This window comes from Mirounga leonina, unplaced genomic scaffold, assembly GCF_011800145.1.
Source record: "Mirounga leonina isolate KUSES-001 unplaced genomic scaffold, KU_Mleo_1.0 Mir_95, whole genome shotgun sequence".
Classification (NCBI taxonomy): Eukaryota; Metazoa; Chordata; class Mammalia; order Carnivora; family Phocidae; genus Mirounga; species Mirounga leonina.
The window spans coordinates 1,277,598-1,294,756 of record NW_023270865.1 but is presented as its reverse complement, the minus strand read 5'-3'; positions in this window follow the sequence as shown (position 1 = coordinate 1,294,756).

The window sequence follows — 17,159 nt, the reverse complement described above, 5'->3', positions numbered from 1 at the left end:
GGAAGCACCTGAGAGAAGCTGCCACCTGCCTGAGCTCAGGAGACCAGATGGACAATGGGGAAGGCAGTGACAGGGAGAGCCAGGAGCCACCACGCCCTCAGCCCTCTGGTTGCAGCCGGCCTGGGAGGCACAGTGACATCTCGCTTCATTTCCAAAGGCCCTAAGTCCCAGCGACCTGAGAGAGAGACACCCAGCTGACGTCACCTGCCTCACGTCTGGTGGAGCCTGGAAAGCTCAGCCATGTCCTGCACCAGGCCGGACCCCCAGGCTGTGGCCCCCGCCACCACCTTGCCGAAGCCTCGTCCCCCCATGAGGAGGGCCAGGGTCACGCTCTCAATCGACCAGAGCTCCCAGAAGTTTGGGGGTGATGTGGGTGGCTGAGCTCGGTGGCTCCAGCTCAGGCTTAAGGCTGTGGGGCGGTACCCAGCTGCCCGCCACCCTCCTGCACGTGCCAATTCTGCTCCTTCCAAGGGAGAGACCCCTGACCAGTGGTCAGTCCTGAGAGTTGGCCACCAGTGGGCCAGCCCCTGAGAAAACAAGCTCTTCCACACCCCGGATCCTACTCACAGCTTCTTTTCAGAGTGACTGAGGGGGTCTGTGTCCTCCAGGGAAAAGCCCGGCCCCTGTGACCACACGTCTGGCCCTTCACTACATCCAACATAATCCACTGGGAAGAGGAGCTCTTTCTGCACGTTTTTGCGTTGCTCCCTTTGAACGCCTTTCCCCTGAGGCCCCTTCAGCTCAGCAGGTGGACTGGGCTGGTTCGTCCCAGATCCCTCCAAGGATGCTGCCCCCAGGGTCTAGGAGCACGCCCCCAAGCTTCATAGCCAGGTTGTCTCTATCCCTGCTTTTGGACCAGAACTCACACATCTATGAGGACAACAGTAATTTTCTGAGCCAGTACAAAATAAACTCCTGTTTAGAAAAGGATGAGTCACATTCTCTGACATTTTGATGCAAACTGCTCAGGATTTCCCAGTTTGAACCTCTTGACTCCAGAACCGGACCTTTTCCTGTCTCTGTAATAAGTCATTCTGGAGCCAGTTTGTCTGTGGGGCATTGAAATCTCCGTTTCTACATAAAGAACAAAAAGTGCGTGGAGCCCCAGACTGTCTGTGCCCTCTTCTTGCCGGCACACTTTCCAGCCTAGGTCAGGCTTCAGCAAATCAAGCTCCACGAAGACAGAGCAAGGCGCAGGCCATGCAGGGAGGCCCGCGGGACATCAGACATGGCTCTTTCAAAGGCGGAGCTGGGTCCAGCTACAAGGGCGCTCACTGGGCCTGGAGCTGCAGGCGGGAGCTCGGTCAGGGACATGGGGCAGGTCCCCCAAGAAGGCACCCTGCCAGCCTCCCAGGGCAGCTGGAAGCTGGGCCTGTTCCCTCCCCCTTAACAGCTGTGCAGCCTCATTTCACGGACACCTTAGGCCCAGAGGCCTGGTCTTAGGCGTGCGGCCCCACCCAGGCTAGTGTGGGAGGCTACAAACTTTCCTCCCGTTCATGCTGACACACATTTCTGAAGGTTCTTGCCCACCACATGCACATAGGGAGCGAGGGCCGCCCCCTTGACTCTGGGGATGCCCTGGGTTGCCCCGGTGGTGAGTACTTGCTCTGCAAACCCCTTTGCTCCTAACCAAAAATGTAAGACGAACCAGATTAAAAAAGCTATGACACAGTCCCATCAGCAGGCAAGATCCAAAGCGGCCACTCAGATGGGACTGTGACCACGGGACTCTGCAGCCAACCAGCCTGAGTCCCCACACACGGGCTGTGGGGGGGACAGCTGCACCCCAGACGGTGTCCTCAGCTTCTTCAGCTCTCAGAAGAGCGTGCATCCAGACCCTCCAAGGACAATGGCGTCTCCTGGGACAAACCACCTCAACCGGTGTGCTCGGACAGACACACTGTGCATTTCCCTGGGAGCCTGCCCAGAGTGCCTCTTAGGGAAGAAACTGTCTTTTTTTGGAAAAACATTGTTAAGCCCTTGGGGCAGAAAGTGAGCCTGAAGGCGTGCGTATGAATGTTAACACAAACCAAAGGAGTGCTTGGTCTTAGCACTAAGGTGAAAATTAGATTGTCTAAGAAGTTGCCGTGGGAAGGCGGGGCAGGTAGCTGGTCAAGGACAGCTTCCGTCCATCCCTCCAACAAACCCTCAATAAGCAGCTGCTTCTCTTTCCAGGGCACGTTCCTGGTTCTAGAGAAGAGACATCAGAGGGAAAACCTGGAGCCCAACTTGCTGGACACACATAGCTTTGGACAGAAAGGAGAGAAGAATCAAAAAATGAATCCATATGACATGTAGTGTAGGGCTAGGGCCCGGGGGGAGTGCCAGGCAGGGCGAGGGAGGGGCCACAGGGGTCCTCACTAAGGAGGTGACCTTTGAGCAGACAAGGGGGAAGCAGGAGAGGGACAGCAGGAGAAGAGCCCTGGCATGGAGACGAGAGGAAGGGCCTCGGGGCGGGAGCGTGTGGGGCCTGGTCCACAACCAGCGAGGATCCGTCGTGGCCAGAGCAAGGATGCAGGCTCTCCCCGGGAGAGGCAGGCGTCTTCCTTGGATCTGACCTGCGTTGTAACAGGGTCGCTCCAGCTGCTGGGTGGAGGACAGACTGCAGGGGTCGGGCAAGCAGAGAGGACCAGCCGGCAGGCTCGGGGTTCTCCAGGTGAGTGCCGAGAGCAGGGGAGGCAGAGGATGAGAGCAGGGGAGGCGGGAGACCTCCAGCGGTTGTAAGGATAGCTGTGGTTTGCTGGCAGGTGGGGTGTAGACTCTGGGGATGGAAGAAGTCTCCTTCCACGCGGGGACTTGGAGCCGTGGGGTGGGCAGCTCTGCGGTGTGCTGACCCCTTGTGGGCCTGAGCAGGTGGGGTCTGCCGTGTGGTCTCCCGTAAGGTCTTGGCCCGGGCGGGTGCAGGGGTCAGAAGCGGGTGCTGCAGAGTCCGATGGAGTCGGAGTCGTCTGCATTTGAGGACGTCGGAACTCTCTGCACGGGCAGCCTGGCCCCTTTCAGCTCCATGTATCTAAGCAGGAAAGAGAGTGAGCATCTGAGGAGTATCAGACCTGCGGGTTCGGCGCGTGCGGCGATGGCGGGGCTGGGGACGGTCTGCGGAGCCCGCGTTTCTGGTCCGTGAGGAGCCACAGCGATGGGCACGGGCAGCTGGCTCTGCACACCGCACTGGAGCCCCCGGAGCCCCGCTCCTCGTCAGTAAAGCATGGGCACAGCTTGGCCCCACGGGGATGCCAGGGGCGTCAGTGAGGCCTCGCGCGCCGGCACCCCGCTCCCCGGACCCTCTCTCGATGGCACAGCACCCAGCTCTTCCCAGCTTTGCTCTGCCCCCTGGGACAGCGCTGCCCGCCTGAGCTCCACGCGCTGGGGTCTGAGTGGGGCAATCCGCTCCCTGTCGCGCAGGCTGGAGGCCAACAGGTTGCAGGCATGCCGACCTCAGGGCAGTGCCTGGGTTCTTCTCCCCGTTGGTGCTCTATTAGGCACCACTGCTTATCCCGACGATGAAAATACAAAGACAACAGCAGGGGCCTTACTAGCAATTCCTTGTCAGATCTTCACAGTCCCTGCCCTGGTCCCCTCCACGCACCCTGAGCTCCAGGCGGGAAACTGTTATGCTCCTTACTGGGAAGGCCCCAGTGCGGTGCCGCGGGGCTGTGCTCCACAGCACCCCGGAACCGGCCGTCCAGGGCTCACACCAGCTGCCCCAACTCCATGGCTTGGGGCGGTAGGCTTCTGACGGGGCAGCTCAGCGGGCTGCACCCGGGTGTGTGTGGCGGCCGGGCCTGGGATGGTCTCACTCACGCTGGGGGCTGTCAGCCGGGGTGCTCTCAGATCCCACGACAGCAGCCGGAGCTCCGGCTCAGAACTCTCTGGAAAGCATTCTATCAGACAAACCAACCAGCAGCAGCACGGCCAGCCAAGATTCGCGTGGTGGGAAGAGAGCGGCCACCACTTCATGGGGGAGCTGCTGAGTCACCCGGCAAATGGCACGGACACGGGGTCATCAGGGACATTCTGACCGTTAGCCCATCGCTCCCAGGATGGCTCAAGTGCATGCACCCTCTGCTCCTTCCCCGCACCCCTGGGAGACTCCCCCAGGCTTCCCGCCAGACTGCAGCTCCGCAAGCCCCTGGCCCCCAGCTGCACCCTCTGGCCCCACGTGCCACTCTGGGCTTCCTGGCCAACCACCCCTCTTTAGAGTTTTCCGGGAAGAGTCCACGTTCAAATCCACCCCAAAGCCCCCGGTTGCACTGCTGGTTCTCCTAAGAACCGCCTCAGAAAGGTGTCCCTGGGCCCCCAGGTGGCACAGGGACCGAAGTCCCCCGGCTCGTGGGACTCCCCGTGTCTGCCAGGGCTTTCCTTGGAGGCCGCTCTGTTTCACGGGGCTCAGGGCGCTCCCCTGCCCCAGAGGCAGGCATGGGCAGAAAGCTGGAGCATGCTCCTCCAGTCCCAACAACGGCCCTCCCACCGCGCCCAGGCTTCTGCTCCTTCATGTGGGCGTGGGACAATGGGAGACAGGCTGTTTCTCTGAGGGGGTCCTGCGTGGGTGAGCCTCAGCCCTTGCTAGAACGAGGATCTCTTGTCCTCACTTGGAGCTTTGGCTGGGATTCAGAGGCAATAGGAAGACTCTTGCTTAGCCTTCGGTTAGGCATGGGCCCCATTTTCCAGTGGCCTGACAAAGGTTCTTGTCTTGCTCCTGGTCATACGGGAACCTCCTGCTCTTTGACTTCTTCTGGGAAGATGCTACCTTTCCAACTATGCTGTGCTCTTTATCAGACCAGGGCGGGGGGCGTGGTATTTATCTCTCTTCCGCTAAGGAGACCCAAATCCAGTCTCCCCGAGGCTGGAGTGTCACAGTCCTGCAAATGCTCGTGGGAAAGCGCATGAATGCCTACAGGCCATCTCCTAAAAGGACTCTGTCTTATGCCACCTCCATCTGGAGCTCACGCAAGCCAGTTTTTGTGTGATGGATCTGCTTGGTGCACAGAATGATCAAAAACATTGAAGGATAACGATTATTTCCTTTTAAAAATGATTGATTGCTATAAACTAAATACAGTTTAAGGAGAAGCGGTGAACTCATTGATTAACTGAAATGGGCTGTGGGAGAGCCATGGACACCGGGCTCAGGGAACTCGCTTTAGGACGCCCTGAATTCTCTTCTGTTGCTCTCAGGCCCGACGCAGAGAGCAGTGTGCTTGTTTTTATCAGCCCCGCGTAGCAGGCGGCTCTGGCCCTGGAAGCCTCAGAAGAGGAAGGGACCTTTCTCACTCAGGCGCTGCGGAGACCCAGACGCCTCTGGTCAATCCCACCGCCCGCCCAGCTCAGAGACGACGGGTTTGCCCTTGAATTATGTTTTTCTTCTCACGATGATTTGTGAGTCTTGAAAAACATCACTGTTAAAAAAAAAAAAAAAAATTCAAAGGGGACAAAGGAAATGAATAAAATCCCTGCTCGGAGGAGAACGCAATAGAAGCTGCCAATAGGGAGATTTCATGCTTTTGTTAATTAAACGAACAAAGGAAAAAAACAGTGCAGTAGGCTGTATCCTACATAACAGCCTCCACTAATAAAAAGTAATAGACAATTTCCTGCGCTCGGTTCTCGTGAATACTATTACAGCAGGTAATGGAGTTTGGGAACTGAGGCCTCGCCGGCTGTCAGAGGACGGCCACCCCACCTTCCTCTTCTCTTTATTAAATGACTAAGCGCAGCCGTCTGTGTCCTATCTGTACCTCTCCCAACTCTTGGATTGTGTTATTTTACATTTTGATTGAAATGATGTCACAGCCAGATAAAGGCCGGGCCCCCACATTGTAATTGAATGGGTCCGAGTTGTTTATTCTAGTGATCTACAGCAGTGCTCGGCTTGTCCTAACACTGCGCACATAAAGGGCCTCTCTTGTTTAACACGCTGCTGATTAGATCTATTAACAAAAAAGGTATCGAACTGGGGGGTCGAGGGCCTGGGGCTGGAGTTGCAGGGGAAAAATTGGAAAAAAAAATTAAATGAGAAGAGATGCCATCTGCCAAACTTTCCAAGTGTGACTGAAAGTTTCCATAGCTGGATTTTGCATGGTGTCAGCACCAGGCACTCCGGTGACAACATCCGAGCGCTGGCCCGTGGGGGCCCGCGGCCCGGCAGGTGCATCTGCGCTCCCTGCCCTAATGCTGGGCCTGTGTTTCCCGGTGCAGGATAGCCTGGCTTCGTTTCAGTAGTGAATTCCCATTCACTTTTGGGGGGCACGAAAGTGAGGTAATTTCTGTAGTGGGGGATGTGTCAGGTCTTCTTATGGTCAAGTTGCTAGGTTTTTTCAAATAACAATGTTCCTCCCCACAATCCTGCCTCTGAAACAGAGCTGCAATGACACCCTTTGCATCAGGAGCGACTGAGCCCGATGCACCTGCGTCCTTGCACACGGCATCATCACGGAGCAGGCTTACCTCCGTTAGTAAAACAGGGAGGCCGTGTTCACCCGACATCTTTCAAGATAATGTGCAGACTTCGTTGTAAGACTCCAAATTTAATATGTAAAAAGGTAAGAACTGAAGAAGACAAAGTATAAAGTAGTGCCATGGGTGATGCAAATGTCCTTGGATTTTCCGCATTTCTGGGACTTAGACCCCGGGTCCCAGTCCTTCTCATCAGCCGACTGGTGGGCTCTCACTGGAGCCCCACGGTGTTTGCCTCAAGTGTCAGCTGACCCAACCAGCAAGGCAAAGAAATACTTAGCAGCAGACCTAAATGTTGTTTATAAATACTCAGCCCTTTTGGTTTCTGATTTTTTGGCATAGCTGGATTGCACCTTGGAAAACTGAGGCTTGTAGAAGTAAAAATCCAGACCTCACAGTCTCTTTCCCTTAAAAATACACAATTTATCTTAATCTTGATGCTCTTCCCCTAAAAGAGTTGACTAGGCAAGATGCATATCCTCCAGCAGGTAAATGGGTAAATAAACTGTGGTCCATCCAGACCAGGGGATATTGTTGAGTGCTAAAAAGAACCGAGCTATCAAGCCACAGAAGGACATGGGGGAAACTTAAAGGCGCATTACTAACTGAGAGAAGCCAGTCTGAAAGGCTCCAACCCTGTGACGTTCTGGAAAGTGCAAAGCTATGAAGACAATAAAGTGCTTGGTGTGGCTACAGCTCAGGAGGAAGGGAGCAATAAATAGAACACAAAGGGGGTGCCTGGGTGGCTCAGATGGTTAAGCATCTGCCTTCGGCTCAGGTCATGATCCCAGCGTCCTGGGATCGAGTCCCGCATTGGGGTACCTGCTCCTTGGGAGCCTGCTTCTCCCTCTGCCTCTCTCTCTGTCTCTCATGAATAAATAAATAAAATCTTTGAAAAAAAAAATAGAACACAAAGGATTTTTAGGGCAGAGAAAATACTCCGTGTTTTACTACAATGGTGGGTATATGTTATCACACCTTTGTCCAGACCCATAGAATATATAATGCCCAGAGTGACCCTAATGGAACTTCAATTAATAATAATGTAGCAGGGGGCAGGTGCCTTGGGTGGCTCCATCGGTTAAACATTGGACTCTTGGTTTCAGCTCAGGTCGTGATCTCAGTGTCCTGGGATCAAGCCCCATGTCAGGCTCCCTCTCCCTCTGCCGCTCCCCTTGCTTGTGCTCTCTCTCCCTCTGTCAAGTAAATAAATAAAATCTTCAAAAGTAAATAAATAAATAAAATAAAACTGTTCTAAAAAAACAAAGTCACTGATCTTCACCTTTAGCGTTTCCTGGAAAACCAGGATGTATCCCCCACCCAGAGCCCACTGTGGTGTCATGCAGCCCCCTTGGGGGTCCCCAGCCTGGGCAGCCACAGACGGAGCACGGGGATGCTCTCCACCACAGGCAGGATCCTGCCGGTGACACTGGGCACTGACTGCCGTGTGCTTCACGTGTTTTCTGCCCAGAGATTAATAAAGTTCCTTTGTCAAATATGTCCTCAGCCCCTCTAGGCATTTTGCTAACTTAAAAAGTGAGGAAAATACCACAACAATGTGGTTTAATTTGATTTCAGTTTCTTGTGAAATCTATATTAAAGGAAACATGCAGACACATTAAAATGTTACCTGCCTACACAAATGGTTTTCTGGTTAATAAGCACCAACAGAGGATGCGGGGAGAATAGTGTGGAGTCAGCATGTCTACCTTCCTAGCACCTGCTGTCCTATTAACCTCCAGTTGTCCCATCCTCAGAGGAAACATCACAGCCGCCCCTCGTCCCCCCTCCCCTGTTTTCTCCTAATTTGTTCAGCCAAACCCCTCCCCAGCAACTGTTTTCCTGATTGTGGAACACAGTCTCCCTCTACTTTCCATCCCACGATCTCATCTGTCTTCACATCCCTCCATATCAAGCTGGAGTCCCCTCTGCTGCTCAGAGACCCGGCAGCATCCAGAGACGCTTGTAGGAATCCCACTATGACAGGTGTCCAGCCTGGAAGTCTCTCTGTCTTCCCAGACCTCAGGCTCCTCTTCACCAATGAGAGACACTGGCACCCTGGTGGGAACCTGATCTGCTCTCTCAGGCAACACCAGCAGGGCCCAGTGAGCACCTAGCCCACCAAATAGCACCACAAAAGGAGGCCAAAACCCACATGCTGCACCTAACGGGGCTGCTGCAATAGGACCAGCCTCTCCTAATGTGAAGGGCTGAGGTCCAGTAGAGAATCAACACAATGGTCACAAATGGACTGAAAAAAGACAATCAGCTGTTGATAACACTGACCTGAATCAGATGTTGAAATTACCCCACAAGGATTTTAAAGTAGCTGTCATAAAAATTCTTCAATAATCAGTTACAAATTGCCTTGAAACAAGTGAAAGAAAATCGCAACCAAGAAGTAGAAGCTGTAAAAAAAATAACTGAATGGAAATGATAGAAGGCAAAGGTCCGAAGAGTGGAACCTGCCTGGATGGGCCCAGGAGCAAAGCAAAGGTACAGTAGGAACAATCAGTGGGCCTCAGGGAACGCTCACCCAGCCTGACAACAGAAAAACTGATGGGAAAACCAAGGAGAGCCCCATGGACCGTGGGATCAGCACGACCTGACATCCCACCACTGAAGTCTGCAGGGAGAGGGGAGGCTGTGGAAGCGTTTGAAGAAATCATGGCTGAAAACAGTTCAAATGTGGTGAAAGACACAAACCTCCACACACCAGGTAAGCAAACCCCTAACAGGATGAATCAAAAGCAAATAAATACAACCACGCACACATTCATAAGTAAACTGGTGGAAACTAAAGTCAAAGACCGAGTTGCGAAAGCAAGAGAAACAGCTCACTACCCACAGGGATCACCAGCGGGAGAGACTGCAGATTTTCCACCGTGCCCCATGGCGGCCAGAAGGACGTGGCACCGCATCTCGCCATGCCCCCAGAACGAAGCGCTAACAGAATTCTCCAGCAGGTGGGAAGAGGGGAAACAAAGACATTTGCAGAGGAAGGAAGCAGAAAGAATTTGTCACTAGCAAATTTCATAGTCCATGGTTTTTACAGGATCTCTTTGATTATGATGGTATTTAAAAGTAGAACATGTTTTCATTCCTTATTCTGAAAAAGTTTAGGATTATTTTACTGGATGTAGAAGAAGTGATACCCCTGTCCCCAAAATAACCTATCATTCTGTGATTACCTAACAACATCTACAGGTGTTAGTATAACAGTGGGGACTCTGGGAGCATGACACAAGTCTTTATTAATTGTATTTCTTGATATGGAGTGAGTGAAGGCAATCCAGCATGCTTACAAAAACTGAAAAGTGATCACTTATTAGCTAGAGAACCTGAAAGGTGCCTGGAGATTCTTGGCATTTTCTGGAAGATTTCTTGCCAATGCAAATACATGTATTTTTTATAAACATGTTCAACACCATTCCAACATGCTTATTATGATTAAAAGGACTTCAGATTTGTCAAAATATCCCTCTAATCCAAAATGCAAATGCTCTCCTCTGAGAGAAGAAAAGCAATCTGCTAAAAATAAGACTCTAAATGGGTGTTAATAAATACTTATTCTGAGTGGGAAATGAAGTGTTTTATCTTGAGGTGTATCTTATAAAAGTTAAGTAAAGCTGAGGCATGAAATCAGTGTGGAACTGTATCCCCTAAGGCAGGGGGACTGGAAAAAAGGACTATTCCTTATCAAAATGAGAGGGAAAGGGCACGGCGGGGCACCGTGAGTGCCCAGAGCTGTTTGAATCTGGCCCGGGTCAGCCCATCGTCGAGATTTGCTGTGAGATGTCTGGACCCTCTACGGTTTCACATGAAGGGGCCCTTGGCTAGGGGTGGGGGGAGGGCTCTTCCTCTTCAACCCCTCCCCCCAGATTCCACTGTCACAAAAGAGTTCCTCCAGATTAACTTCAAAAATTTCAGGGCAAGAATAATCACAGCAGTTATGTGTGAAAATGTATAAAAAAAACTTGGGGTATAGAGAGAGATAAAACATGGAAATCAGTCATCAAAGTGCAGACAGGGTTGGCCACATTTTATGACAGATGCTTAAAATATTTATCATAAACAAATGTACCTTTGGCTTCTCCTTAAATTTGATTCCTAATCCCTTAACTTGCCAAATGGAGTCCAGAGCAGTACAAATTGATAGTTCATGTTCTTGAGGTTATATTCTTTATGCATGACTCTACCATAAATATTTGATAAAATGTATTTTGGCATATATTAGGAATCAAACGTGTAATTCTGATACAGAGCTTTAATAACTATTTGTCATAAAAAAAAAACAGGTAATGTAGAAAGATAGTTTTCTGTTCATGGAGAATCTTATCATTTCTTAGTACCTAAATAAAAAAGGTTTTATAAACAAATGAAAGATTTATCAGACTTTAAAGGAGGGGGGAACCCTTCATCTAATGAGAGATTTGGTCATTTAAAAAAATTGCATCTCATGTGATAGAATTTTTTTATGTCCAGGAATTTAGGGAACTGGCCTGTGTTCATCTCAGAGGTGATCTGGGAGTCCCGAGCCTCAGGCTGAGACACTTCCTGTGTCTTGAGCTCCTTCACTTCAACGGAAAACCAGCCAGCACACACATATAAAGGGAGAACTGTAACTTGTTATTTACAAACCACAGGATGTTTTCCCATACATTTATAGGAAAAACATCCCAGAAATTGGCTCTGGTCATCAGTATTCTGAAAGGACACCTGCATATAGGGGGCAGTCTGTGTCCAGCGCATGAAAGGCATCAGAGCTCCCTGCCTGCCTCCAGTGGAGGGTCTGCAAATGGTCTCCCTCCTTGGATTGGCACACGGAGCTACACATGGGAAGGCCAGGAGAAGGCAGCAGGCTGTTCCTTGCCAGAGGATGTGGAGCTGTTGGGGACACGTTGACTGTAGCTTCTTTCAGCTGCAAGTTAACCAAGCAAATCTACCGGTGGGGCCAGGAGGGGACCTTCTGGTCATGGTGGGTGTAAGGGATGCACCCTGCCGTCGGTGGACCTGAAGAACCTGGGCATGGTCCTCAGTGCCCTTCACTCCACCTGGCTCCACGCAAGAGATGCCTGGGTGCAAAAGTAAGTACAAACTGTTAAGATGTTAGGGAAATGAAAAATGATAAGCATGTCTTCTGTTTTTCCAGTATTTGGGAAAATCTTGCTCTCTTATAATAAATAGGAAGACACCTTTTTGCAGCTAAGGAAATTGTTGCCTGTCATCTTGCTCCCTACACACAGAAGCAAAGGACGTGTGAGTCGTAAAGGAGGTGACACTATCTAGACCTGGTGCCCGGTGGGCGGAGGACAGACCTCTCCCGTGCTCAGCAGAGCGCGTCCATTCACCTGGCCCCTGCACACGCACATCCACCTCTGAAAGGGCTCAGCTGACGAGCAGCATGCCTCCGGAACACTCCCTCCTACCGGCAAACGTGTGATCATGTAGTTCAAAAATAGAGTTGACTCAAAACCAGGTTAAATCATGGCTAGCGTTTTCTAAGAAGTTACTGTTCTCCAGTCATTGTGCTAACCACCACCGGTGCATTTAATCCTTGTAAGAGTGGCCTGGATAAGGACGATGAGTCAGGAGAGACGATGTGCTGAGTCTCTGATCTCACGGTAAAATGTTGAGCTAGACCTCAAACCCGGATGGACTGCCTTCTTGACTCCTGCTTGTAATTAACTCCTGGCTAGACCTTCCCAGGGCGAATGTACGCGGCATCTCACTGTGGCACCGAGGATACCCCATGGGGGACATGGCAGCAGGTGCCCTCTGTGACCTCAAACGTCAATTCTGGGCATCTGACCCTAGCATTCCATGGCCACCCAAACATCTCATTTTTGAGATTTCCCTTTTACTGATGTGTATACACGTACCCTACTTGTTTCCACAAAAGATGTGAAGGAGTTTACAGAAACCAAGAGAAAATAAAACAGCATGCAAATGTAAGTAAAATATTTGTGCCAAAACCCACTAAATTGCCTTCTTTAGAGCCAGACAGCCTCTCTTGGAGCTGATGGGCTTGGAGGCTGGGGTGGAGAAGCAGAGGACACTCCCCCTGGTCCGCTTAATGGACACGCTGCCGTGTGACTCCAGCGTGCTTCTCTAATCTGCTCTTGTACTTGAGCCACAAAAGCCTGTCAGTGAGGACAAAGATCCTCATTCTGTAGAAAGTTCTGTTATTCTGTAGCTTAACTCCTGTCACCTTCACAGAAATAAATATTGAGCTTTGACCACTGTGTTAGACAGGTTCTCCAGAGAAACAAAACCAACAGAAGATGATGATGATAGATGGACAGAGGGATGGACGGACAGATGGATGAGAGATGATAGGTGGATAGCTAGATGGATGGATAGATGGTAGATACATACATACATACGTTCATACGTATGCACAGATGAGAGCCAAAGTCCCAGGCTGAACACCTGCAGTGTGGACGAGCTGCTCTGACCTTCTGACCCCATCCCTCTGACCAGAGTATAATCTGTTAACCACTCCCATCTTGAAAAAGGTCAAAAATAACCATGCCTTATTTATCTCAAGAAGAAAACAGAGCAGCAGAGATGCAGCATTCTTTGGATTAGACAGAAGGAACGTTCTTCTTTAGAAATGAGAGATTCTAAGGATTTAGAGGGAAATTTTCAGGGGAAGGGATTTGCCGCCACCCTGCCCTAGCGGGAACGGCAAGTGACACGGCTACCCCCAGCCGGCAGGGTCCTCCTGGAGGGCAGCGTGCAGTGGCCCCCAGCAGGCTGCAAGCTCCCATTCATTGTGATGGGGTGGATGGGGACCTGGTACTCTGCCAGGTCTTCTTTCTATAAAAGTGTTTGAAGCTCTTCTTTGGCATCAGAGAAGCAAGATTAGTGTGAGACTGTTAACACAGAGGGCAGGCAGAGAAGAACCTTGTCCTGATTGCAGGAATGCCCTTCAGGAAGCCGGGGCATGGGAAGGAAGCATGGAGGCGTCGGGCAGACGTGGGGGCTCAAGGCCACTGCCCCCAGGCCACGGTGTGCAGAGAGGGGCACTCATGTAGACTACAGCTCCTGAGGCCCCAGGAGGGCTCAGGTCATACAGCCCTCCCTGTCAGCCCTGAGACCCCGCCCACCAACAGATCACACTCGGTCACAGCGGATAGCCATGTCCTCCCACTCCGTGTTTGCTGGGGGAGACTCTAACAGTGGCGGGAACCGGGACACGCTTCCATTGTCTCCAGGATGGCACTCCGCCGCTCCACTTCTCCACTGATGTAAGCCCCATCCCGGTGCAAGCGCCCTTCTGCATCTCACGGGACACCCACGGTCCTGATGCAAGTGACTGACACAGCATCCATTCAGGAGCATCACTCCGGTCTGCACCCTAAAAAGGCAAATTCCTCAGTTATCATAATGTTCCAAGAGTTGTGAGTGGCTCTTTTTAAAGGAAGAAACCAAGTTCCATGACTGACTTATTCACATACGTCTGGCTGGAAATTATAATTATAATGTGTGTAAAAGTTTATCTGCCCATCACTCAATACGGACAAGGTTTAGCAAAGGCTAATCTACCAATGGGGGATTGTCCTCTCCCCACAGTCACCTTGGTTTACCTGCTGCACGTCCCCTCCTTTGTGTGGCTAACCCATGCTCTGCGTGCCACACGTGGGCTGTTCTGTTCCCCTCCCTGCAGGAGCCCAGTCCAGGCAGCTGGTGGTCCTAGGAAGGCAGGTGGGCCAAGTCGGGCTCAGAAGATGTAGTATTCACAGAGCAGGGTGGACGGGGGAAAAGGTAAATCTAGAACCAGGAACACGATTCTACCCTGAGCTCACTTGCTTCCCTCCCTGAACAATCAGTCCACCTGTGTGTGGGATTGCTAATCCCCAGAGCAGAGGGGCAGAGAGGCAAGTACAGGGGTGAAGCTACCGGCAGTCATGGACCAGGCAAGCAGAAACATTTTTCTGACGTTTTTAGGAGTTTCAGAACGAAGCTGGTTTTACTGCAAAATACAGCTCAGGGAGGAATGAACTCTTTATGTTTTCAAAAGTCTACCACGAAATTCCACTTTCTAGAGAGTGTGATGCTAATATAACCTTAATCTTCTTTAACCTGTAAGTGCCTTGAAATGCCGAGTGTGTGTGAGTATGATTTCCCCCGCTTCACCAAAGAGTTACCAAAAATAAGGCATGAAAATACCGTGAGGAGTAAATTACTTTACTCAAAAGTGCATTGTTTTAAACGCTGCACCATCCAACCTTAAGAATATTAAAGCTTATAGTTGAGAAATCACATTCCCAAAATGGGGTATGGGCCATTCCCCAACTTTTTGTCCTCATTTCTTATGCAAAACAAAGTAGCTGTAACTTCTCAGGCCGACACACAAAAATCATCTGCTTGCATTGCTCTTTGATGATGATATTTTGTGGGGTGGACATAATCAGGAAAGCATAATTCAATTTAAAAAAAATAGCGACTTATTACAGTGTGGGCAAGACAAACATTTCCATGAATCATACACGCAAATAATGAAAACTAAAAATAAAATGAATTTTCCCTATCAGCAGGGTAATAGTTTAATTGTATACAGTTATTCTTACGTTAAAAGCTGCATACCTGGCAAGCTTTATCGGGTAACAGGGACTTTTAAATTTGCCAATGTTTCTACACAGGTAACGTGGGTCAATTGCAAAAGGGATAACCATAATGATTAAATCATTAAAATTTTGTCTATGCTTCACAGAGCATAGAGAAAATTAACTTCCCACCAACCTCATTTTTCTGCTGAACATGAAATAATGATTTTCTGCCGGCATAATTACAAAGCTAACATCTGATAGAGTCAGCATCCAGGGGGGATTATCGCAGGCACGAGTATTAGACCTCATTACCAGCTTGACTGCAAAATTATTACATCTTGTAATTGGAGGGTGAGATTTATATACAGATTGGCTGGGTTTCTGTAAGATTGTAATTACAAGCTTCGTTGGTTTGCTACTTATCACACGGTGCAGGAGGAGGTAAAAACAAGCAGAGGGAAGACCATTTCATTAAGCTGTAACCCTATCAAGGGAGGAACGCTGTAACGTCCCTGTATTTATTAGGCCAAACAGAGCTGTTTGCAGAAGGGGAGACCATTTATTACCGCCTGACAAATGGGATTTCATTTATTTAACCTCGGCGATCTATTTCAGTAAAATGTACAAACGAGCCATCCATTTTATGATTCCGGAGTCAACGCTCAATTATCTAAAGGCTAACTGAGTGTTAAAGTGGCCATCTGCTAGGATGAATTCATTGATTTAATTTGCTCCATGTTGCTGAATGGGTCTGGGTGCGCAGGGAGGAGGCCGGGCCTGCCTGAGTGATGGGGGCGCGGGCGGGCCCCTCCCGGGCGGGTGTCTGTGTGCGTGTGCGCTCCTGCGTGTGCGCGCATGTTTAATCCTTCACACAATGGAAGAAGGCGATCAATAGCAGCTTAAATTTTATGAGACAAGGAGTTAAGTTGTCCTGCCCAAGCCAGAACACCTTTGTTCTCCCATAACAAGTAGTCTCTGTGGTGGGATTAATATTGACAGGCCGGCTTCTTTGTGGCTAATTTGGAGGGCGCCCGGGCCAATTGGCGGGCGGGCGGTAATAGAGCCGTTGTTAGAGCCCATTAGGGAGCTGCAGGTGGGTGCTCTGCCCCGGCCACCGGCCGGGAGGGGGCAGCCCCCTGCCCTTGGCGTCCGCGAGTCCTCGCAGCACCTCGACCTTCTCTAATACACGTTATCTTGCAAAAGTAAACGAATAAATCAGTAGGCATTCCTCTGTGAGGCGGGGTTCCGTGTGCCCGGCGCTCACGCGGCCCCTGAGCAGCCCCTGCTGTGCTCCCAGGAGCCTCTTGTCCCCAGGCCAGGCCGGGGGCGGCTCCAGGGACGGCTCGTTAGGACTTTGTGCTGGACGTGGCCTCCGCCCTCCCGGCCCCCGCAAAGCCCAGCAATCCCGCTCAGACTGCGCTGGCGGTTGCAGAATTTCCTGGGGCAGGGGGCCGCCCCGGGAGAGGCTGTGCCTGAGGCCCCCTGGTGTGGATGGCGCTTCTGTGAGAGACAGAAGAAGGCCCCGGAGCAGGCATTTCCAAGGAAGGGGCCTGCCCGGTGACGCCTGTCTCCGGAGCGTTCCAGGCTGCCTCCCTGCCGTGAAAGGGCCGCTGCGAGTAACCCATCTCTCCTGCGGCCGCCCCAGGAGCAAACTGCAAGCCTTCCAGAGCCAGCAGAGGAAAGCCGTCCCAGCACGTCCTTCTCTTCGTGGCCCAGCACCCTGCAGTGGTGCACTTAACTGTGAGTCCCTCACACTCCGGGAGGACGGGGATGGAAGGGGTTCGCTCAGGGCAAGTCCGTGCCGACGACGGCCACAGCCCCGGTCCCTGAGCGTGGCAGCGACCGCTCACCCTGCATGCCTGGTCCTTCTGTGTCACCTCCTTCCCAGCCTGGGCCCTTCTGCTTCCTCCTCCCTCCCGCCTTAGACCCTGGCCTCTGTCCAGTGCAGTCTCCTTCCAGCAGATGTTTCTCGCAGGCGAGCACGGGGCACCTGCACTCCGTCTCAGGGCAGCGCCTGGACGCCCTGAGCGCCAGACCGTCCACAGAGAACCTGCAGGGGAGAGACCACAGTGCCTTCTGTGGGACCCATGGTCCTCCCCCCATGGGACCCTCTGTCCTCCCCCCTGTGGGGCCCTCTGTCCTCCCCTCCACGGG